The sequence below is a fragment of the Mustela erminea genome, chromosome 2 (assembly GCF_009829155.1).
Source record: "Mustela erminea isolate mMusErm1 chromosome 2, mMusErm1.Pri, whole genome shotgun sequence".
Classification (NCBI taxonomy): Eukaryota; Metazoa; Chordata; class Mammalia; order Carnivora; family Mustelidae; genus Mustela; species Mustela erminea.
Window position 1 is genome coordinate 93331973 of NC_045615.1, and position 19713 is coordinate 93351685.

Genomic DNA, 19713 nt, shown 5'->3' on the forward strand with positions numbered 1-19713 from the left:
GATACACATTGGTAAAAGTCAAGTGAATTCTTGACAAGGTTCTATTTGTCATGGTGTATTGAATGATGTGTGTTTATTAGATTATTAAAAATAAACAAATAGCCATGCTTGTATTCAAGTGTGTCATAAATTAAGGATTATGATTCATCTAATTTTGTATAACTGGGGTCCAAGGAAGGGGGTTCAAAACCATATTGACTTTATTAGTTTCCCACCTAAAGTGTGAAAACCTGAATTGTTTCTTTTTAAATATGTCATGTAAACTGAAAAATATTTACTAATCCCTTGACAAAGTCTCTTTTTTACAATTTAACAGGCTAGATTAATTATTTCTCATCTAATTGCTTCTTTTTTTTTCATCTATTTGCTTCTTAATGCAATTCCTAATTTGTAAGAAAGCTATATCAGCACAAGGGTTAATTATCTTGTTTGCTATTGCAGCAATTATAGCTAAACAACAGCAGGAAGAAGGGCAATTCCATTTAAATGACTTTCAAGAAAAGGTAGAACTATAGGAGCAGAAAAATCAATGGGAAGAAGCTGATCTCCAAGGGCACAAATGGGAAGAAGCTGATCTCCAAGGGCACAAAGAAATTTCTGGGGTGATAGAAATGTTCTTTTATTTTTTCAAAGATTTCTTTATTTCTTTATTTGAGAGACAGAGGGAAAGAGCACAAGCAGGTGAGAGAGAATCTCAAGCAAACTCTGTGCTGAGTAAGAAGCCCGACTCAGGGCTCCATCCCACCACCATGAAGTCAGGACCTGAGCAGAAACCAGGAGCCAGATGCTCAACAGACTGCACCACCCAGCTCTGTGCCTTGGGGTGATAGAAATGTTCTATATCTTGATTGTGATAATGATTGCAATGCTATGAATCTGTCAAACACATAGAAATGTAACGATGAATTCCACTATATGTAAATTAAGCTTCAATAAACGACTTTAAAAGGGGAAGGAGTTTTTAAAATTAGAATTTAATTTATTAAAGAGACACTCTTATTCAATATTAACAATATTATGATATTAAGAACTGTCGCTTATAATCCAAATCCATAAGCAGTTTTTTTTAATAGTTCCTTTTTTTTTTTAACAATTTTATTTATTTTTGTGAGAGAGAGAGAGAGCATTGAATGTGTAAGCAGGGAATGGGAGTTGGAGGGAGAAGCAGACTCCCTGCTGAGCAGGGAGCCCAATGTAGGACTCGATTCAGAACTTGATACCAGGCCCCTGGGATCATGACCTGAGCCAAAGACAGATGCTTGACCAACTGAGCCACAGGCACCCATCCACATACAGTTTAATTCACAACTGACTCCTGCCCATAGAATCAGTGAATTCTCACCCCCCCCAATCCTTATTATTCTTAGCCATTTTACTGGTAAAATCAAATGTTTTTAAAACAGATTTCAATTCCTGAAATACTTCAGATTCATATAGTTTCACCATGTATTTTTCTAATTACTGAACCACAAAATTTTATGCATCATCTATTCATCCTCAGGCTCTATGAAATAGGTATAATTATCTCCCTTATTACATGAAGACTATTCTTGACAGTATCTTTTATATTTAAGAGCTAGTATGATATAACAGTTAAGAGTCTGTTGGCTACTGCATCCCCAGAATATAGTAGGTGCTCAGCAAATATTTGTTGAGTTTTGGCTTTACCTCTATGTTATCTTGGACAATTATTTATCTCTTTAAACTTCAATGTCCTCATCCATAATAAGAGAGTAAAACAATTCTGGAAAGTAGGTGTGTTTAGTTCTTTTCATTCCTTACATAAAGTCTCTGGCACACTATGAACACTGAATGTCATTGAACTTATTATCATCTCCTTGATAGAATATTGGAACTATATAATATTGCTAAAGCTTCATGTAAGAATAGAACAGAAGCAGAACAGATGATAATACCTAAAACACAATTGTTCTTCATATAGAATTGAGACATTCATTCTTATAATTTGTTCATTCTCATAATTTGTTAAAACAAAAATTAGCACAACTTTTACATATATATATATGTATATATATACATATATATATATATATGACATTTTAAAGGTTTAAAAAGCAGGGGCACCTGATTGGCTCAGTCAGAAGACAATGTGAATCTTGATCTCAGGGTGAGTTGTGAGTTTGAGTTGAGTCCCATGTTAGGTATAAGAGATTATTTAAAAATAAATAAATAAACTTTTTTAAAAGTTTTATTTGACAGAGAGAAACATAGCGAGAGAGGAAACACAAGCAGGGGGAGTGGGAGAGGGAGAAGCAGGCTTCTCACTGAGCAGGGAGCCCGACGGGGGACTCCATCCCAGGACTCGAAGATCATGACCTGAGCTGAAGGTAGCCACTTAACGACTAAGCCACCCAGGCGCCCCAATAAATAAACGTCTAAAAATAAGTAAGGGGCATCTGGGTGGCTCAGCCAGTTAAGTGTTCGATTCCTGATTTCAGCTCAAGTCATGATCTCAGGGTCCTGGGATCAAGTCCCACATTAGGCTCCATGCTTTTGGAGTCTCCTTGAGATTCTCCTTCCCTCTCCTCTGCCCCTTCCCCCTTGCATTTTCTCTCTCTCTCTCTAAATAAAACGAAATCTTAAAAAAAAAAAAAAAAACTTTTAAATAAATAAAAGGATAAACAGTAAGATAATGAATCTTTTAAAAAAAGATTCCTTTGAAATGGGAATGAGATCATGTTGAGGAACTATGTCTAAGAAGTATACTCTAGAAATAGTTGGGCCCATAAGTAAGGGCTGGAAAAATTTTGGCAGCAAGAGTTTATGTCATGGGACCTACTTTTTAGGCCAAGGTGATTGATCTAGATATTTAAAATTGGATGCTAGAATATTACAGGAGAAGAGAAATTTACAGGATTAATGCAATTGCAGAAATTGCATAGGATAAAAGAAAATTATTTTAATCTGGAAGAGACCTTACAGCTCGCAGAAAATTGCGTGAAACAGCTTGCCAACCATAAAAAAAGTTTTGCATTTCAAGAGTCCCACACCATGAATAACAATAACTTAATATTCTCATTTACTCATGGCCCTGACATTGTTACTCAGTTAAGATACATGTTCTTAATCTTATATATTCATATGTGAAATATGTATGAATGATATATGGATAGGGTGAACTTAGATAATCCATGATTTCATCTAAATTGTTTAAAATATTTTTTAAAAGATTTTATTTATTATTTATTTTGTCAGAGAGAGAGAGAGAGCGCGCACGCACAAACAGGGGGAGTGGCAGGCAGAGGGAGAAGCAGGCTCCTGGCTGAGTAGGGAGCCCAATGTGGGACTTGATCCCAGGACTGTGGGATCATGACCTGAGCCGAAGGCAGACATTTAACCAACTGAGCCACTCAGGCATCCCTGTTTAAAATATTTTGATGCTTTCCTTGAAAACATTCTTTGGTTGGTTTCTTCAACCAAAGAACTACAATGGCCAGGTTCCCAGGTGTAACCTAATCAATGTTGACTTGTTCAAACTATTTTATGATGATTAAAATCTAATAGAGAAGTATCATCTAAAAATACTCTTGGGTCATGTGGGTGGCTCAGTTGGTTAAGCAACCAACTTGATTTTGGCTCTGGTCATGATCTCAGGATTTTAAGACTGAGTCTGTGCTGGGTGTGGAGCCTGTTTAAGACTCTCTCCCTCTCCCCCATCCATCCCCCCACTTGGACATGCGCACACATGCACTTGCTCTCTCTTTAAAAAAAAAAAAAAGGAATTTAAAAATACTTTGAATAATCAAACTTTACAATTATTTAAAGAACTGATGAGCAAACAGACAGCAAGACAAAATCAACCTGACTTGGCTGCTATCGTCACCACTGGAGCTAAAAAATGATACTGCTGCCTAGTTACACTCCTTTAATATCACTATTCTCCTCATCTCTGTTACCATTTCACATAATGGTCAAATTCTAGGGCAGCAAGAATAAGGGTCAGAATAAGTATGAAAAAGCAACCACAACAAGTACATTTCAGAATCCAACCCATCTCAGGATGCCTGGATGGCACAGCTGGGTAAGCCCCCTGCTCAGGTCATGATATTAGAGTCCTGGGATTCAGCATTACATCAGGTTCTGTGCTCAGCACCAGTCTGCTTGGGTTTCTCTCTCCCCCTCCCTTTATACCGCCCCCACAAAATAAATAAATCTTTTTAAAAAATTATAGAATCCAACCTATCTTAAGGCTAAAGATAAGCAACAAAGTTCTGATTATTTATCAATAACCCCAAATTTATGTGACTATTCATACTCAGACTTCATGAACTATTCCTAAGAAATACTAAATTGTGGGAATAAATATGTTTAGCCATGTATATTCTGCAAATAAGCAAACTTCCAAATCGATAAAGAACCAGACAAAAGGACTTGTACTACAAGGTTTAGTTAGGGAAAAAGTAATAATCAAAGTCAAGGCTTATGCCCTGACTGTTGCTCAGATGTTTTGAAAAGTCTAAAGTTTGGCCATCATAGCCTCTTGTTTATCCAAAAAGAGATACATAAAAAGCTTAGAAGACTTGTTTCAACTGGCTTATGGAAATCAAGCAACTCCTTTACAAGAGGCTAGGGCTAGAGGTGGTTGGGATATATGGCAGATTCCCAGTCATTAAGAAAGCCTAAAATCTAGTTAAGTTCTATTCCAGAAAGCAAACTGGGGGAATTTTTCTTTTTAAAGGAGAGATAAATTGCTAGTTTAGCAAGTGCCATCCTAAAGACCTTAGTATATTTATTTCTAAAATCTTAGCCAACTTCCTCACTTTCATGATTTAAAAAGGAAGCATAACTGCCTTATAGAAGAATCTTTTTTTAATATTCTGATTTGATAGGATATGAATCCATTAAACTCAGTTTATCCTGGAGGAACGTCGATAACTAGCCTAGTTTAGAATATTTTGCATTCTTTTTCCAAACAATAAAGGGATAATAATAGGTAACATTCATATAGCACTGCTCTGTACCAGGCATTGTTTTAAATTCATTATGTGTGTTAATCTATTTAATCTACACAATCCTAGAAAACAGGTATTATCCATTTCCATCTTATATTTGGGAAAACTGAAGGTATGGGGAGATTCAAATAATTTACCCAAGGTCAAGCAACAGGCAAGTGACAGAGTCACAATTTAACGTAAGCAGTCTGGCTCCAGAGACTATCTATGCTCTTAATCTTTAAGATTTTCTGCCTCATGATTGCATAAAAGTGTTCTTGTTTTTGTTTTATTAAAACTATGAAAGAATCACATAAACCCTCTCCCACCCTACCCTGGGAGATTTTTCTACCTAATTTCTTACTGGCTCATAACATGGACAATTAGAAGCCTTAAAGGTAAGTGGAAATTACATACATCTTATCTACATTACGTATACAGACTTTTCTTTCTCTTTTCAAGAAAAGGGGGGGGCAGAGGGGGGGGATGAATTCTTTAACTCACAAATTGTCTCATGTTCTGCAGGCCTTAGGGAGAAAGTGACAGCATTAGAAATTCTTTCTACTGCTCTCTTCAAGGTTGAGTTTGTTTTTTAGAAAGAAATTTTGGCCTGGAATTCTATACTAGCAACAAGCAAAGATTCTCAGATATAAGCCTTATATCCTAATTCAAGTTTACCCATATTCCAAATAAAAAGAACTACCTGAAACCAAAATATAAACATTTTCATAGTGCTAAATATAGCTGTCTCAGTTGATGCAACATGCGACTCTTAATCTCAGTGTTGTGAGTTTGAGCCCCAGATCGGGCAAAGAGATTACCTAAAAATAAAAATCTTTAAAAGTAGACAGATAAGATAGATAGAAAGACAGATCCCCTGCAGAAGCAACTAGGGGAAAAAGTACATCTACTCTCCCACTTTGAGACCTGAAATATTTACAAGGTAGTAAAAGTTCTCAAAGTTTACAGATCCCTCCTCAGGGCCTGGAACATGGGCACATATAGGCCCACAGAATTATAATGGGGGCAACTGGTTTGGTCATTATGATCCCAGGGTCCTGGGATCCAGCCTCGCATGGGACTCCCTGCTCGGTAAGGAGCCTGCTTCTCCCTCTTCCACTTCCCCTACTTGTGTTCCCTCTCTCACGGTCTCTGTGTCAAAAAAATAAATAAAACTTTTTTTTTTAAAGATTTTATTTATTTATTTATTTGACAGAGAGAGAGAGATCACAAGTAGACAGAGAGGCAGGCAGAGAGAGAGAGAGAGGGAAGCAGGCTCCCCGCTAAGCATAGAGCCCGATGCAGGACTCGATCCCAGGACTCTGAGATCACGACCTGAGCGGAAGGCAGCGGCTTAACCCACTGAGCCACCCAGGCACCCAAATAAAACCTTTTTAAAAAGTTAAAAATTAAAATATAAAAATAAAATAGAATAAAATACAAGAATCCATTAGCAAGCTTCCTCATACTCTTTCCTTCCCATGAGAGGAAGGCATGCAGAACTTACACTTCCCCCATTAACAAAAATGCACCAACATATGTGCAGCGTTTCTGCCCACGGAAGCCCATCAGAGATGCGGCACCCAAAGTTTTATGGAGGCCTGCTCACAAGGGTACCCTTTGCCTTGTGTATACCAAAATTCCAGACCCGCAAAAGGAAAGCAGGTGTTCAACATAAACCATATTGTTTGCAAACAGTCTAGGCACAGTGAATCATCCTTTAAAAAAAAGATTTAAGGACGCCTGGGTGGCTTAGTCCTTAAGAGTCTGCATTTGGCTCAGGTCATGTTCCCAGGGTCCTGGGGTCCAGCCCCATATAGGGCTCCCTGCTCGGCAGAAGCCTGCTTCTCCCTCTCCCACTCCTCCTGCTTGTGATCCTTCTCTCATTGTCAAATAAATAAATAAAATCTTAAAATTAAAAAAAGAAAAGATTTGATTTGAGAGAGAGAGAATGCACACGGGCCTGCACAAGGAGAGGTAAGGGCAGAGGGAGAGAGAGAAGCAGACCCCACGATGACAGGATCCCCCTGAGGTGGGATCCAGTCGCAGGACCCTGAGATCAGAACCTGAGCTAAAGTCAAATGCTTAACCAAATGAGACGCCCAGGCGCCCCACAGTGAATCATCCTTATCAGTTACTGGAAACACCCTGAGAGCCAAGTTACCAGATGCTAGCTATGGGCCAACCTTGCAAACAGGTCTTTCCAAAGAGAGCAGTGTCAAACCTAATATGTTAACTCTTTTCTGTGCAGAAAATTATTTAACTTTGTGAAGTCTGAGACTCATCTGTCAAAAGCAAAAAATAATAGAAACTACTTTATAGCTACAATGATTATTATAACTATCATGGTATTGTTATGCAGTATAATGGCAAAACTTCATAAAGATTTTAAAAAAAAGAAGAAGAAGAGGGGTTCCTGGGTGGTCAGTGTGTTAAAGCCTCTGCCTTCGGTTAGGGTCATGATCCCCGGTCCTGGGATCAAGCCCCTGCATCAAGCTCTCTGCTCAGCAGGGAGCCTGCTTCCCACCCCCCTGCCTGCCTCTCTGCCTATTTGTGATCTGTGTCTGTCAAATAAATAAATAAAATCTTAAAAAAAAAAAAAAAAGACCTCAGAAAGATCACTTTGTGATAATGATGATGAGGACTACAGAAAGTTAGAGATAATGTAAAACTTCAACTTAAAACTTAGTCTTCAACCCAGCAGCAACTTTTAGAGGAGGATAATGATCTGAAATGAAGAGACATCGACCTTATCTTTGTGCTGTAAAAGATATGCCAGGATTAAAATGCTTTATCATTGCAGAGTGCAGATATTGTGATTGAGTTTAAGTGCTTAGCTATGACATAGTAGAAGAGCATCTCCACTTCCAAAAATTAAGTAAAAATTCATGAAGGCAGTCTTCCTGGAACATTCTCAACCCATCCAGATCACAAAATAAAACATAAAACATGAGTTTGTCCTGGAAGTTTATTTAAGCACACTATTAGAGAACAAAAAAGAGGAAACAATTTACTGATCCTTTTACAAATGAATATATACTTTCTAGTTCTTACTAATTATAATCTAAAATTAAGATAACCATTAAATTTCAATTTAGAATGGCACATGTTTAACACAGAACTGAGATTTGTAAGAACTTAATTTTTTACTTATGTACCTAAATGATACCCACTGCAAAGTTATAAACAAAATTACTCAAATTGGACAGCTGACTCATGAAAACATTGAAACTTTGGCCTTCAAGTATAGATAGAAACCAAAGGATTCTGAGATTAAATATCTATTCTGAAATCACCATATTATTTGTTTGTTTTATCCTCAATTCCTGAATTTAACTTTTCTTACATTATTTATAAAGCTTAACCTTATAATCAATCTACCACAACGTCCCACTAAGTTTCCTCATTATCACTGATTATGGCTGAGTAGAAATCTATAGAACACATAAATTACCACAGAAATTTTTTGGTTTTTGTTCTTTAGCCAAATTTATAACCCAATAATGCAAATTAACGTATGCTAGTTTGGAAACCAAAAGAAATTAGCTTTATTCTATCTTTAATGAATCATCTCAAGGATACTAAAGATATTAGGGAAAAGATAGAATATTTTTTAATTGTCTGGATTTTATCCTGTCCCAAATCATCTTCTTGGCATTCCTCTGTAATGAAGTAAAAAGTGAAGAGTGTTTTTTACATGCTTAATGAAAATCTTTCTACCACCCCACCAACACAAACTAGAATATAAACTCCACTGGAACTAAGCCATAGCTATTTTAATCATCATTGTATATACACCTCTCAGAAGAGTGTCTGGCACATAACACACCACAATTTTAACTCCTAACTCAAGTTTTCTTTTTCTTACTTCCTTCTTCTATTCTACTATCACTAATATATATACATATGTGTCCTTTGTTAAGCCACTTTAAGTCATTTTGGGGAAAAATAAGTACCTTTCAACAACTATATCTATAATACTGAATACAGTCGGATTAAATGGTTAGTGAATAAAAGGGCAAAGAAATATATTAGATACACACTGTAAATCAGTATTAACGCAGAGAGTAATTTATTTATTTATTTATTTATTTATTTTTAAAGATTTTATTTATTTATTTGACAGAGAGAGATCATAAGTAGGCAGAGAGGCAGGCAGAGAGAGAGGGATAAGCAGGCTCCCTTGCCAAGCAGAGAGCCCAATGCGGGGCTTGATCCCAGGACCCTGAGATCATGACCCTGGCCGAAGGCAGAGGCTTAACACACTGAGCCACCCAGGCGCCCCAACACAGAGAGTAATTTAAAAATACCTTCCAAATTATGATATGAGTTGACTTGATATAGCTAGTTTATTTGAAATATATCTTCAATATACTTAAATACTAAAAAACTTTATCTTTTTAAATTAACACATAATTTAAAAAGCATATATTAAATATTATAGAAAAGTACATTTAATTTTACTTATTTTTATTTATTTATGTGTGAGATAGAGAGAGCACACGAGGCGAGCGGGAGCAGAAGGAGTGGGAGAAGCAAACTCCCTGCCGAGCAGGGAGCCCAACACAGGGCTCAATCTCAGGACCCCAGAATCAAGACCTGACCTAAAGGCAGCCACTTAACTAACTGAGCCACCCAAGTGCCCCTAGAAAAGTATATTTAAATTTTTTTGTTGTTCTTTATTTATTTGAGAGAGAGCACAAGCGGGGTAAGGAGCAGAAGCAGAAGCAGACTAGACCAGAGTCAGGGACAGAGAGAGAAGCAGACTCTCCTCTGAGCAGGGATCCTGATGTGGGGCTCAATCCAGGGACTCGGGGACTATGACCTGAGCTGAAGGCAGACGTCCAACTGACTGAGCCCCCAAGGCACCCCAGGAAAGTACATTTTAAATATTAAAAAAAAAAATACGCTACATTATAAAGAGAAATATTGGAGGTTACTACTCACTTTATAGAAACCATAGCTTACTTTTTTAAAATAAACAATAGAGGTACTTTGAAAAGGTACTTTACAGGGGCACCTAGGTGGCTCAGTGGGTTGAAGCCTCTGTTTTTGGCTCAGGTCATGATCTCAGGGTCCTGGGATCAAGCCCCACATTGGGCTCTTTGCTCAGCAGGGAGCCTGCTTCCTCCTTTCTCTCTGCCTGCCTCTCTGCCTACTTGTGATCGCTCTCTGTGTCAAATAAGTAAAAATAAAATCTTTAAAAAAGAAACCGTACTTTACTGAAAAAATTTTATTCACACAAAGCTTTAGTGGACTATATTCCACACTGTCTAATCTGAAGTAATTTGAATGTCTAATTATTATTTTATGTTAATATTTGTTAGCCAAACAAAAATAACTGACTGGTGCCTGGGTGCGTCAGTAGGTTAAGCGTCTTACTTTGGCTCAGGTCATCAATCTCAGGGTAGTGGGATGAAGCCCTGCTCAGGTGAGAGTCTGCCTGTCTCTCTGTCCCTCCCTAGCTCCTGGATTCTCCTGGGTTCTCTCTGTCTCTCAAGTAAAAAAATAAAATCTTTTAAAAAAATAATAACTGACTGCTTTTGCTAGTGAAATAGAGGGGTAAGAAGTTACATTTAGAAAGTCAGTCATCACACAACTAACTACATCATGTTATCTGTACCTTTTAGCCCGTAATTATGAACAGTTGAAAAACGAACATGATAACATGAAATACTAACATGAATTGGTTAAAATTGTTATCATAGGAATATCTACCATTGCTATAACCATACTACAAATTTAAAGTTTTCTAGATATTTGTATTTTATTTTATTTTTATGTAGCTAAATTTCAAGGAAGAAACATCAGGGAAGTTATTTTCCCTGCTGTTCTTTATAAACCTAAAATCATTTATAGAAAATCCTATATATATTTACTCACATTCAAAAACTGTGAGAGAATAAACTACAAATTGAGCTGTAAATTAACTCTTTAGTCAAGAATGAAGGTCACTACAGTATTTTCCAATTTTTGTAAATTGTACATTTACAACAAGCTTATTCTGTACTTTCTATTCTCTAGGCTACATGCTCTTCCAGGTCATCCACAGACTGAATCCTCCCCACCTACAATTACCTCCTCAAGTACCACCCCCTCAGAGAAGCATTTCTATCATGGCTCCCCAGTTCCAATTATATTCCATTGCCATGTAGCTCCCCAATCAGTCTCTATTTGACATCACATTACCCTATTTTTTTTCTTCATTATAATTATCATGAGAATTATCTTACTCATTTATGTTTAATATATGTCTCCTTCACCAGAATATAAATTCCATAAGAACAAGTACTGCATTTATCTTATTTACTACAATCTCTCAAGGAGCTAAAATAAATTAATACTATACAATTAAATGTACAGGCTGAGATGAAGAGTTTGATATTTTGTAACAATTCTCACACATATTTGCTCTCTTAGGCTCTTCCATTTTTTTTTCTACCCATTAACACTTACAATGAAAGAATTGGTTTACTACAAGAAATATGGATAAACGAGTAGATGTTATACTGTATAAGACCCCAAGTTTGAAAATTAATGGTATATCTTTCAAATTGTATATTGATCCTACATATCAGTAAACATTAGTAATTATAAGTAAATTGTTAATTATGTTTAAATTAAAACTATCAGATGAAATTTGGCATTTATGAGTAATACCCATTCATGTATATTATGAAATGCAGATGAAAATTATTGAACATAATTTATAAATACAACAAGCATCATTTCAGAATTTAACACATAGTTTAAATATCTTCTACCTAAGATGTAATTTTATCTGAAATTAAAGAAATCATCTTTAAAGAACTAAAGGACAGTATAACTAAAAAAATAGACAATTTTAATAAAGATATAAATATTATATTAAAAAAGAAGAAAAAATGGAAATTCTGGAGATGAAAAATGTAATTCAAGTTGAAAGGTTGAAAAGTAAAATAATTGGTTAACTTAAGAATTCACTAGCAGAGCTCAATAGCAGATTTGAGATGATGGAAGAGTCAGTGAACTTGCAGAAGATCAACAGAAATTACCAATTCTGAAGAACAGAAAAAAATAATTTTAAAAAATGAAGAGAGCCTCAGAGATGGGATACCACCAAGCACCCAACAAACATGTAATGCAAGTTCCAGAAGGAAGAGGGAGAAAAGAACAGAAAAAATATTTGAAGAAATTATGATCAAAACTTGCCTAACTGTTGAAAAATATTAATCTATAGATTCAAGTTTAATGAATCCAAAGTAGGATAAACACAAAGAGATCCACACCCAGACATATCATTATTGAAAGACAAAGACAAAGAAATTCTTAAAACTAGAAAGAGAAAAACAACTCATCAGAAACAATGGAGGCCAGAAAGTGGAGACAACATGGTCAAGACACTGAAAGAAAATTTGTAACAAAGAATCCATATCTAGCAAAAATTATTCTTCAAAAATAAAGGCAAAATAAAACAATCCCAAAAACAAAAATTGAAATAATTCATTAATAACAGCACTGCCTTACAAGAAATCCTAAAGGAAGTCCTTCAGACTGAAAGAAAATTACCAGCCCATAACTCAAATGCACAAAAAGAAATAAAGAGCAACATAAAAGGTAAACATATGTATAAATATAAAAGACTGCTTAATATTTTTTCTTCTCAGGGTGCCTGGGTAGCTTAGTCTGTTAAGTGTCATGAGCCCGGGGGCCTGAGATCAAGTCCCACATAGGGTTCCTTGCTCAGTGGAGAACCTGTTTCTTCCTCTCCCTCTGCCTGCTGCTCCCCTTGCTTGTGCATGTGCTCTCTCTCTCTCTCTGTCAAATAAATAAAATCTTTGAAAATATTTTTTTTCTTCTCTTAGTTGTTTTAAAAGACATACAATTGCATAAAAAATACAGAACAGTGCTGTCAGGCTACTAACACATGAAAACTTAATATGTATGACAATACTAACAGATATAATGGGAAGGAAATGGACGGAAGTTTCTACATTTTACCATAATTAGTCAATCTGAAGTAGACTGTGACAAAGACACATATTTTAATCCCTAGAGCAACCTAAGAAAATAATCCAACAGATCAAGTGAAAACACTAACAAAGGAATTCAAATGATACTTTGGAAAATATCTATTAACTCCAGAGGACAAGCAAAGAAATAAAAAAGAAATGAGACAGGGCACCTGGGTAGCTCAGTTGGTTGAGTGTATGCATTCTCCTTGAATCATGATGCTGGGGCTGGGATCCTGGCATTGAGTCCCCCACCAGGCTCCCCACTCAGCAAGGAGTCTGCTTCTCCCTCTCCCTCTGCCCCTCTCTCATGTGTGCTCTCTCTCTCAAATAAAAAAAAATTAGATATATCATTGCAGATATAAATCTATCAGTGATTACATTAAATGTAAACAGATTAAATCCTCCAAACAAAAAGCAGAAATGGTCCCATTTTTTAAAAAAGCAAAGCAAATATAAGACACATTGTAGTCTCAAAAAACAAACAGACTGAAAGTAGAAACATGGGAGGTGCCTGGGTGGCTCAGTTGTTAAGCATCTGCCTTTGGCTCAGGTCATGATCCCTGAGTCCTGGGATCAAGCCCCTCCATAGGGCTCCCTGCTCCTCTGGAAGCCTGCTTCTCCCTCTCCCACTCCCCCTGCTTGTGTTCCCTTTCTCGCTGTGTCTGCCTCTGTCAAATAAATAAAATCTTTAAAAAATAAAAAAGAAAATAGAAAGATGGAAAAATATTTGCAATACAAACAATAAGCATAAGAGAGCTGGAGTGACTATACCAACACCAGACAAAATATAACTAGAGACAAAGAGGAATCTTTCTAATGATAAAGGTCAGCTATCAGTAAAACAATTATGTATGTAAAGTGTAACTAACAATGCCCCCAAAGCATGAAGCAAAAACTGACAGAACTAAAAGGAAAAATAGACATTCCAATAGTAATAGGGATTTTAATCTGTCTGGCTAATAGTATGGCTAAACAGAAAATCATAGAAGGCCTGTAAACTATCACTCAACTTGACATGACACCTACAAAACATTCCACCCAACAACAGCATATTCTTATCTAGGACATACATATTCTTATCTGGTCCACAGGGAACATTCTTCAGAAAAGATTACATACTATGCCATAAAATTGTCTCAATAAATTTAAAATGAGAAAATCATACAAACTATGTTCTCCTACTACAGGGGAATTAAATTAAAAAATCAACAACAATGAAATGTAGGGAATCCCCAAATAATTGGGGATTATCATTAGTATTATTTTTTTTATTATGCTGTACATTTCTAAATAACACACAGTCAAAGAAGACATCAAAAAGGAAATTTTAAAATATTTAGAAGTGAATAAAAATTTTAAAAAGCAAAACACAGGGGCCCCGGGGTGGCTTAGTTGGTTAAGCAACCAACTCTTGATTTCAGCTCATGTCATAATCTCAGGATCATGAGATTGAGCCCCTTAGGGGGCTCCATGCTCAGCACGGAATAGGCTTGAGATTCTCGATCTCTCTCTCTCCGTCCTTCACCCCACTGGCACACACACTCTCTCTCTCTCAGATAAGTAAATAAATAAAAGCTAAGACTATATATTGTATGGTTCCATTGCTATAAACTACTCAGAAAAGGCAAATCCATACAGACAAAACACAAATTAGTTGCCTGGGACTGGCTTGAAGCGGGTGGGGTAAGGGTTAACTGCAAACAGATGAGAGGTAGTTTTTGGAGGGCACAGAAATGTTCTAAAAATGACTTATAAGCTTAAACCAGTCCTGCTGGCAGTCTGTGGGAGTCAGGTATTGTGCAACTCACTGAGTCTCTGCTGTCTACCCCCATGTTGAAGAGGAGCTCTGCCTCTCCATCCCAAGCTAGAGTACCTGGAGCTGGCCTCTTGGCCTTCTGTTGGCCCAGTTGTGTAGAGTTCAACAACTTTATGCAGATAAGCTCTGCCCCTGCCCAGGACAGGACCTGTCAGTCTGAAGAGATCCTGGGCTTTCCCCCTAGCCAGCTAGGCCACCAGCACAGAACTTCCTTTGCTGAATTAAAGTTTGTAAATGCTTTTAAAGATAAACAAACAAGGAAACAAACCTGGTTTGTAATGATATCTCAATCTCACATCTTTATCAATTCATGTATTATTGATGGGACACTCAGGTTGCTTCCATATCTTGCCTATACTAAGTTATGATGCAATGAACACAGAGGCGCATTATCTTTTAAAATTAGTGTTTTCATCTTCTTCAGATAAACAGCCAGAAGTGGGTTTGCTGGATTATAGTTCTATTTTTAGTTTGCAGACGCTCCATACTGTTTCCATAGTACCTGCCCTATTTTGCATTCCCACCAACAGTGCACAAGAGTTTCATTTCTCCATATCCTTGCCAACACTTGTAATTTCTTCTCTTTCTGATAATAGCCATTCTAAGAGGTGTGAAGTGATATCTCATTGTGGTTTTGACCAGCATTTCCTTGATTAGTAGTGATGTTGAGCATCTTTTCATGTGTCTATTGGCATCTGTCTTTTTGGGGAAATGTCTATTGGAGTCCTCTGCCTATCTTTTAATTGGATTTTGCTTAATATATTGAGTTGTAAATTCTTTATATATTTTGGATTATTGACACCCCCCCTTATCAGTTACATTATTTACAAATATCTTCTCCCATTCAGCAGGTCCCCTTTTCATTTTGCTTATGGTCTCCTTCACTGAGCAAAAAGCTTTCTAGTTTGATGTAGTTCTACTTATTTTTGTTTTGCTGTCCTTGCCTGAGAAGACAGATCCAGAAACGTATTGTTCAGACAAATGTCCAAAAGCTTACTGCCTATGTTTGCTTCTAGAACTTTGATGGTTTCTGGTTTTCATTTGAGTCTTTAATCCATTTTGAGTTTATTTTCCTATATGGTGTAAGAAAGTGGTCCAGAAGCACCTGCTGGCTCAGTTGGTGGAGTATTTGGCTCTTGATCTCAGGGTCAAGAATTCAGGCCCTAGGTTGGGCATAGAGATTACTTTTAAGATAAATAAATAAATAAACCCAAGAAATTGGTCCAGTTTTATTCTTTTGCCATGTAGCTGTCCAGTTTTCCCAGCACCATTTAATGAAGAGACTATCTTTTCCCTGTTGTAACTTCTTGCCTCCTCTGTCAAACATTAACTGACCTTATAAGAATGGGTTTATTTCTGGACTCTATTCTGTTCTATTGATCTGTGCCTGTTTTTGAGCAAGTACCATACTGCTTTGACAACCACTATAGCTTTGTAATATAGACTGAAATCAGGAAGCTTGATATCTTCAGCTTCCTTCTTCTTTCTCAAGATTGTTTTGGCTATACAGGGTCTTTGTATACAAATAAAACTCTATACAAATTTAAGGATTATTTGTTCTAGTTCTGTGAAAAATGCCATTAGAATTTTAATAGGGATTGCAATGAATCTGTAGATTGCTTCAGACAATATGAACATTTTAACAATATTAACTTTTCTAATCCATGAGTATGGTTTATCTTTCCATTTATTTGTATCATCTTCAATTTCTTTCATCAGTGTTTTATAGTTTTCAGAGTAAGGTCTTTTAACTCCTTGGTTACATTTATTCCTCAGTATTTTATTCACTTTGATGCAATTTTGAGTGGGATTGTTCTCTTAACATCTCTTTCTGATAGTCTATTATTAGCGTACAGAAATGCAATATTTATGCATATTAATTTTATGTGCTGTGTATATACCCAAGAGAAATGAAAACACAACTACAAACAGTGTACAAAAATGTTCACAGTAGCACTGTTCATAATAACTAGAAAGTGGAAACTCAAATATCCACAAATTCACAAATAACGTATATAACCATACAACAGAATATTACTTAGCAATAAAAATGACATAGGCTACAACATGAATGAACTCTGAAAACATTAAGCTAAGTAAAAGAAACCAGTCGTGAAAAATCACATATTGTAGGGTTCTACTTTTTTTTTTTTTTTTTAAGTGAGAACAAGTGCCTGCTCAAGGAAGGAGGGTGGGGGAAGAGAATCTTAAGCAGGCACCACCCCCAGCTCAATTTCAGGACCCTAAGATCATGATCTGAGCCAAAATCAAGAGTTGGATGCTCAGCCGACTGAGCCATCCAGGCACCCCTGTATGACTGTCCTCATAAAAAATGTCCAGAATAGATAAATCTATAGAGACAGAAAAATCAGTGGTTGCCTAGAGCCGGGGATCTTGAGGGAAAAACGAGAGTAACCACTATAGGATTACTTTTTGGAATGATGAAAGTGTCCTAAAATTAATTACGATGATAGTTGCACAACTCTGAATATATTAAAAACCACTAAGTTGTACACTTTAAATTGGTGAATTGAATGGTGTATGAATATATCTCAATAAAACTGTTACCCAAAAACAAAAACAAAAAAACCATGGGAGTACAAAGCCATCCATCAATAATGGTAGGCCTGCCACATCCCAAGTTACCAACCTATTATTTAGGACGCAAAAATCTCGAAGTTATAAATATCTTCCAATCATACTCTCATAAGTTTGTAAGTGTGTGTGTGTGTGTGTGTGTATTAGAAACTAGAAGCAATGATTAATCAAAGTAATTAAATCACTAACCTTAAAAAACAGGTTGACATTAAATATTCAAATTTCAAATGCCCGAAGTATTTCTATTTTCTACTTCATGTGTTTGCGAGGAGATAGCTCAATGATATTCATATAAACGCATAAACTGTATGGCCCCACCTATTAACGTTAATCATTCCTGAATCCTTCAAACGTAATTCAATAATTTCCAGGCTTATATAAAGTCATTTTTACTTTTTAAAGAAAAAGAAACTCCAAAACGCAAATATCCAATCCTGCCTTAGTGAAGTGTACATTGTTCCGTGATTTGGGCACTATTCTGTGATTATGGCACTAAAGAAAGTGCATAATTTGCCTCTTTATAGTGACTCATAGGTAAAAAGAAAAGCAAATCTGATTACCAAACACAAGATTGCTGTTGTATCATCACCGGATTAAAATTAAATACACAACTGAAGTAAATATTCGTGAAGGGGGGAAATTTTACAGTTTTCGAATGAAGTGCTCCCCCCTCACTCATTTAAACTAGTACCAATAACTTAAAGAAAGGCTGTTCTGCAGCGAATCTAGGTCCTAGAAAGAGAGCCCAGGATGCTGGCACATAAGAAACACCAGAAACAGGGCAATCTGGATTACTCTTGGCCTTATGGAATATTTTCTGTCTTTTATCGACACGGAATAAAAACGCCCGACTGGAGCGGGGGGTGGCGGGGTCGGGGTTCGGCTACTCTACTCGCAAAGCTGCTCCGGCCGTCAGCACCAGCCCTAGCAGAGCCCTCACTGTTCCTTTCCCGCGCCCCCAAAACATCCAGTAGCACGGTCCCAAGGGGACAGCTTTTCCAAGAGAGGATCCAGAAGGCGGTCACCGGACGCGCGTTACAGAGCCCGTTTTTGTTTTGTTTAAAAAACAGATTCCTATCACAGCCAAGCCTCCCTAACCCGGGGGGAACTGGGGGAAGTGGCAGCAGGGGGCCGGCATGGAAAGCGAGAATAAAAGAATAACCGAGTACAACCTGCCATGCAAGCGAGCCGCGGAGAGAAGGAAAGGTAAGAGGCGGCGGTAAGGCCCGACGGGGAAGGAAACTGGTCTCCAGCCCTCCACGCCACCCCGCGCGGCCGGAGCCTCCCAGGTCCCGCCCCGAGCTCGCTGCCCTGCCCCGGCGCCGGCCGCAGCCTCCCGCCCTACCAGACCCTCCCAGGACGCGCTTCCTCCGGAGCCGGACCCCCGCCCTGGCCTCCCCGCGGGATAAGGCGGGTCAGTTCTGTCCGCTCCGCGGCAGAGGTGACTCGCGCGGCGATGTAAACACAGCGAGACCAGCTGCGCTCAGCCCATCCCCCCCACCCCGCCGGGGTCCGTAACCTCTTCCCTCAGCCCTGCCCCGCGCCCCGCGCTCCCCTCGGGCAGGCGAGCAGCGCGCCTTCCCCTTTCTCCAAGTCCCGCTTCCCGACCGTTGCCCGGGGGCACTCAGCCCCCTTCCCCAGCTCCCAGCCGTTGTCACCGCCACAGCCTCCGGAAAACCCTCGGCAAACCCCGGAGCAAACAACACAGGCGCGGGGCGGGGGTGCGGAGGGAGGAGGCGGCACTCGGGACAGCGAGGCTTTATCACCGCGCCCTCCGCGCTCCCTCCCACCAGCCTCGGCTGCTCGCGCTCTTACCTGCTCTCCGCGTCGCCAGGGAAGACCACGGCGTCGCTTTCCCTCCCGGCAGGGCCGCGGACTAGCACCGCCGCCGCCGTTGGCCGGGCGTCCCGAGGGAGCCGGGGCCTCCCCGGCAGCCAGAGCCGCTCCACTGGGAGAGGAGGAAACAAAACAGCGGCGAGCCGCCCCGCGCAGCGCCCCCCGCCCGCGCCGCCCCACCGATCCCCAACCGCCGAGGCGACGGCGGCGACACAGAGCCCGGCGCGGGGAGCAATGGTGGCCCCCGCCCTCGCCCCGCTCCCGGCCCCCTCCCTCCACCCCCCACCTCAGCTCCTCCCCCTCGGCCTCCTGCCGCCGCCACCAGGACACTCGAGTCCGCCTCCCCCACCCCGCCCGCTCGGAGCGCTCCTCCCCTCCCCACGCGGCGAGGGGGGGCGGCACCGCCAGTCACCGCAGCGTCTGTCAAACCGGGGCCGGCTATTTATACCCCGCGGGGCCTCACCGCCGCCGGCCCCCACCGGCCCGCCGACCTGCCTCAGTGGCTCTCTCGACTCTC

The 19713-nt window shown here is 39.0% G+C and overlaps 1 protein-coding gene across 5 annotated transcripts in view; it reads right to left on the minus strand.

Annotated features, from left to right (window-relative positions):
- ELF2 (E74 like ETS transcription factor 2) overlaps nt 1-19262 on the minus strand; it is a 101499-nt gene extending 82237 nt beyond the window's left edge. For 4 of the 5 annotated variants that reach the window (XM_032333435.1, XM_032333433.1, XM_032333434.1 and 1 more), the window contains exon 1: nt 19176-19262. The gene's annotated coding sequence lies outside the window, so the exon portion shown is untranslated. The remainder of the gene's footprint in view (nt 1-19175) is intronic. The other variant, XM_032333438.1, reaches the window with a different exon arrangement.
- Between the last annotated feature and the right edge of the window lie 451 nt (nt 19263-19713).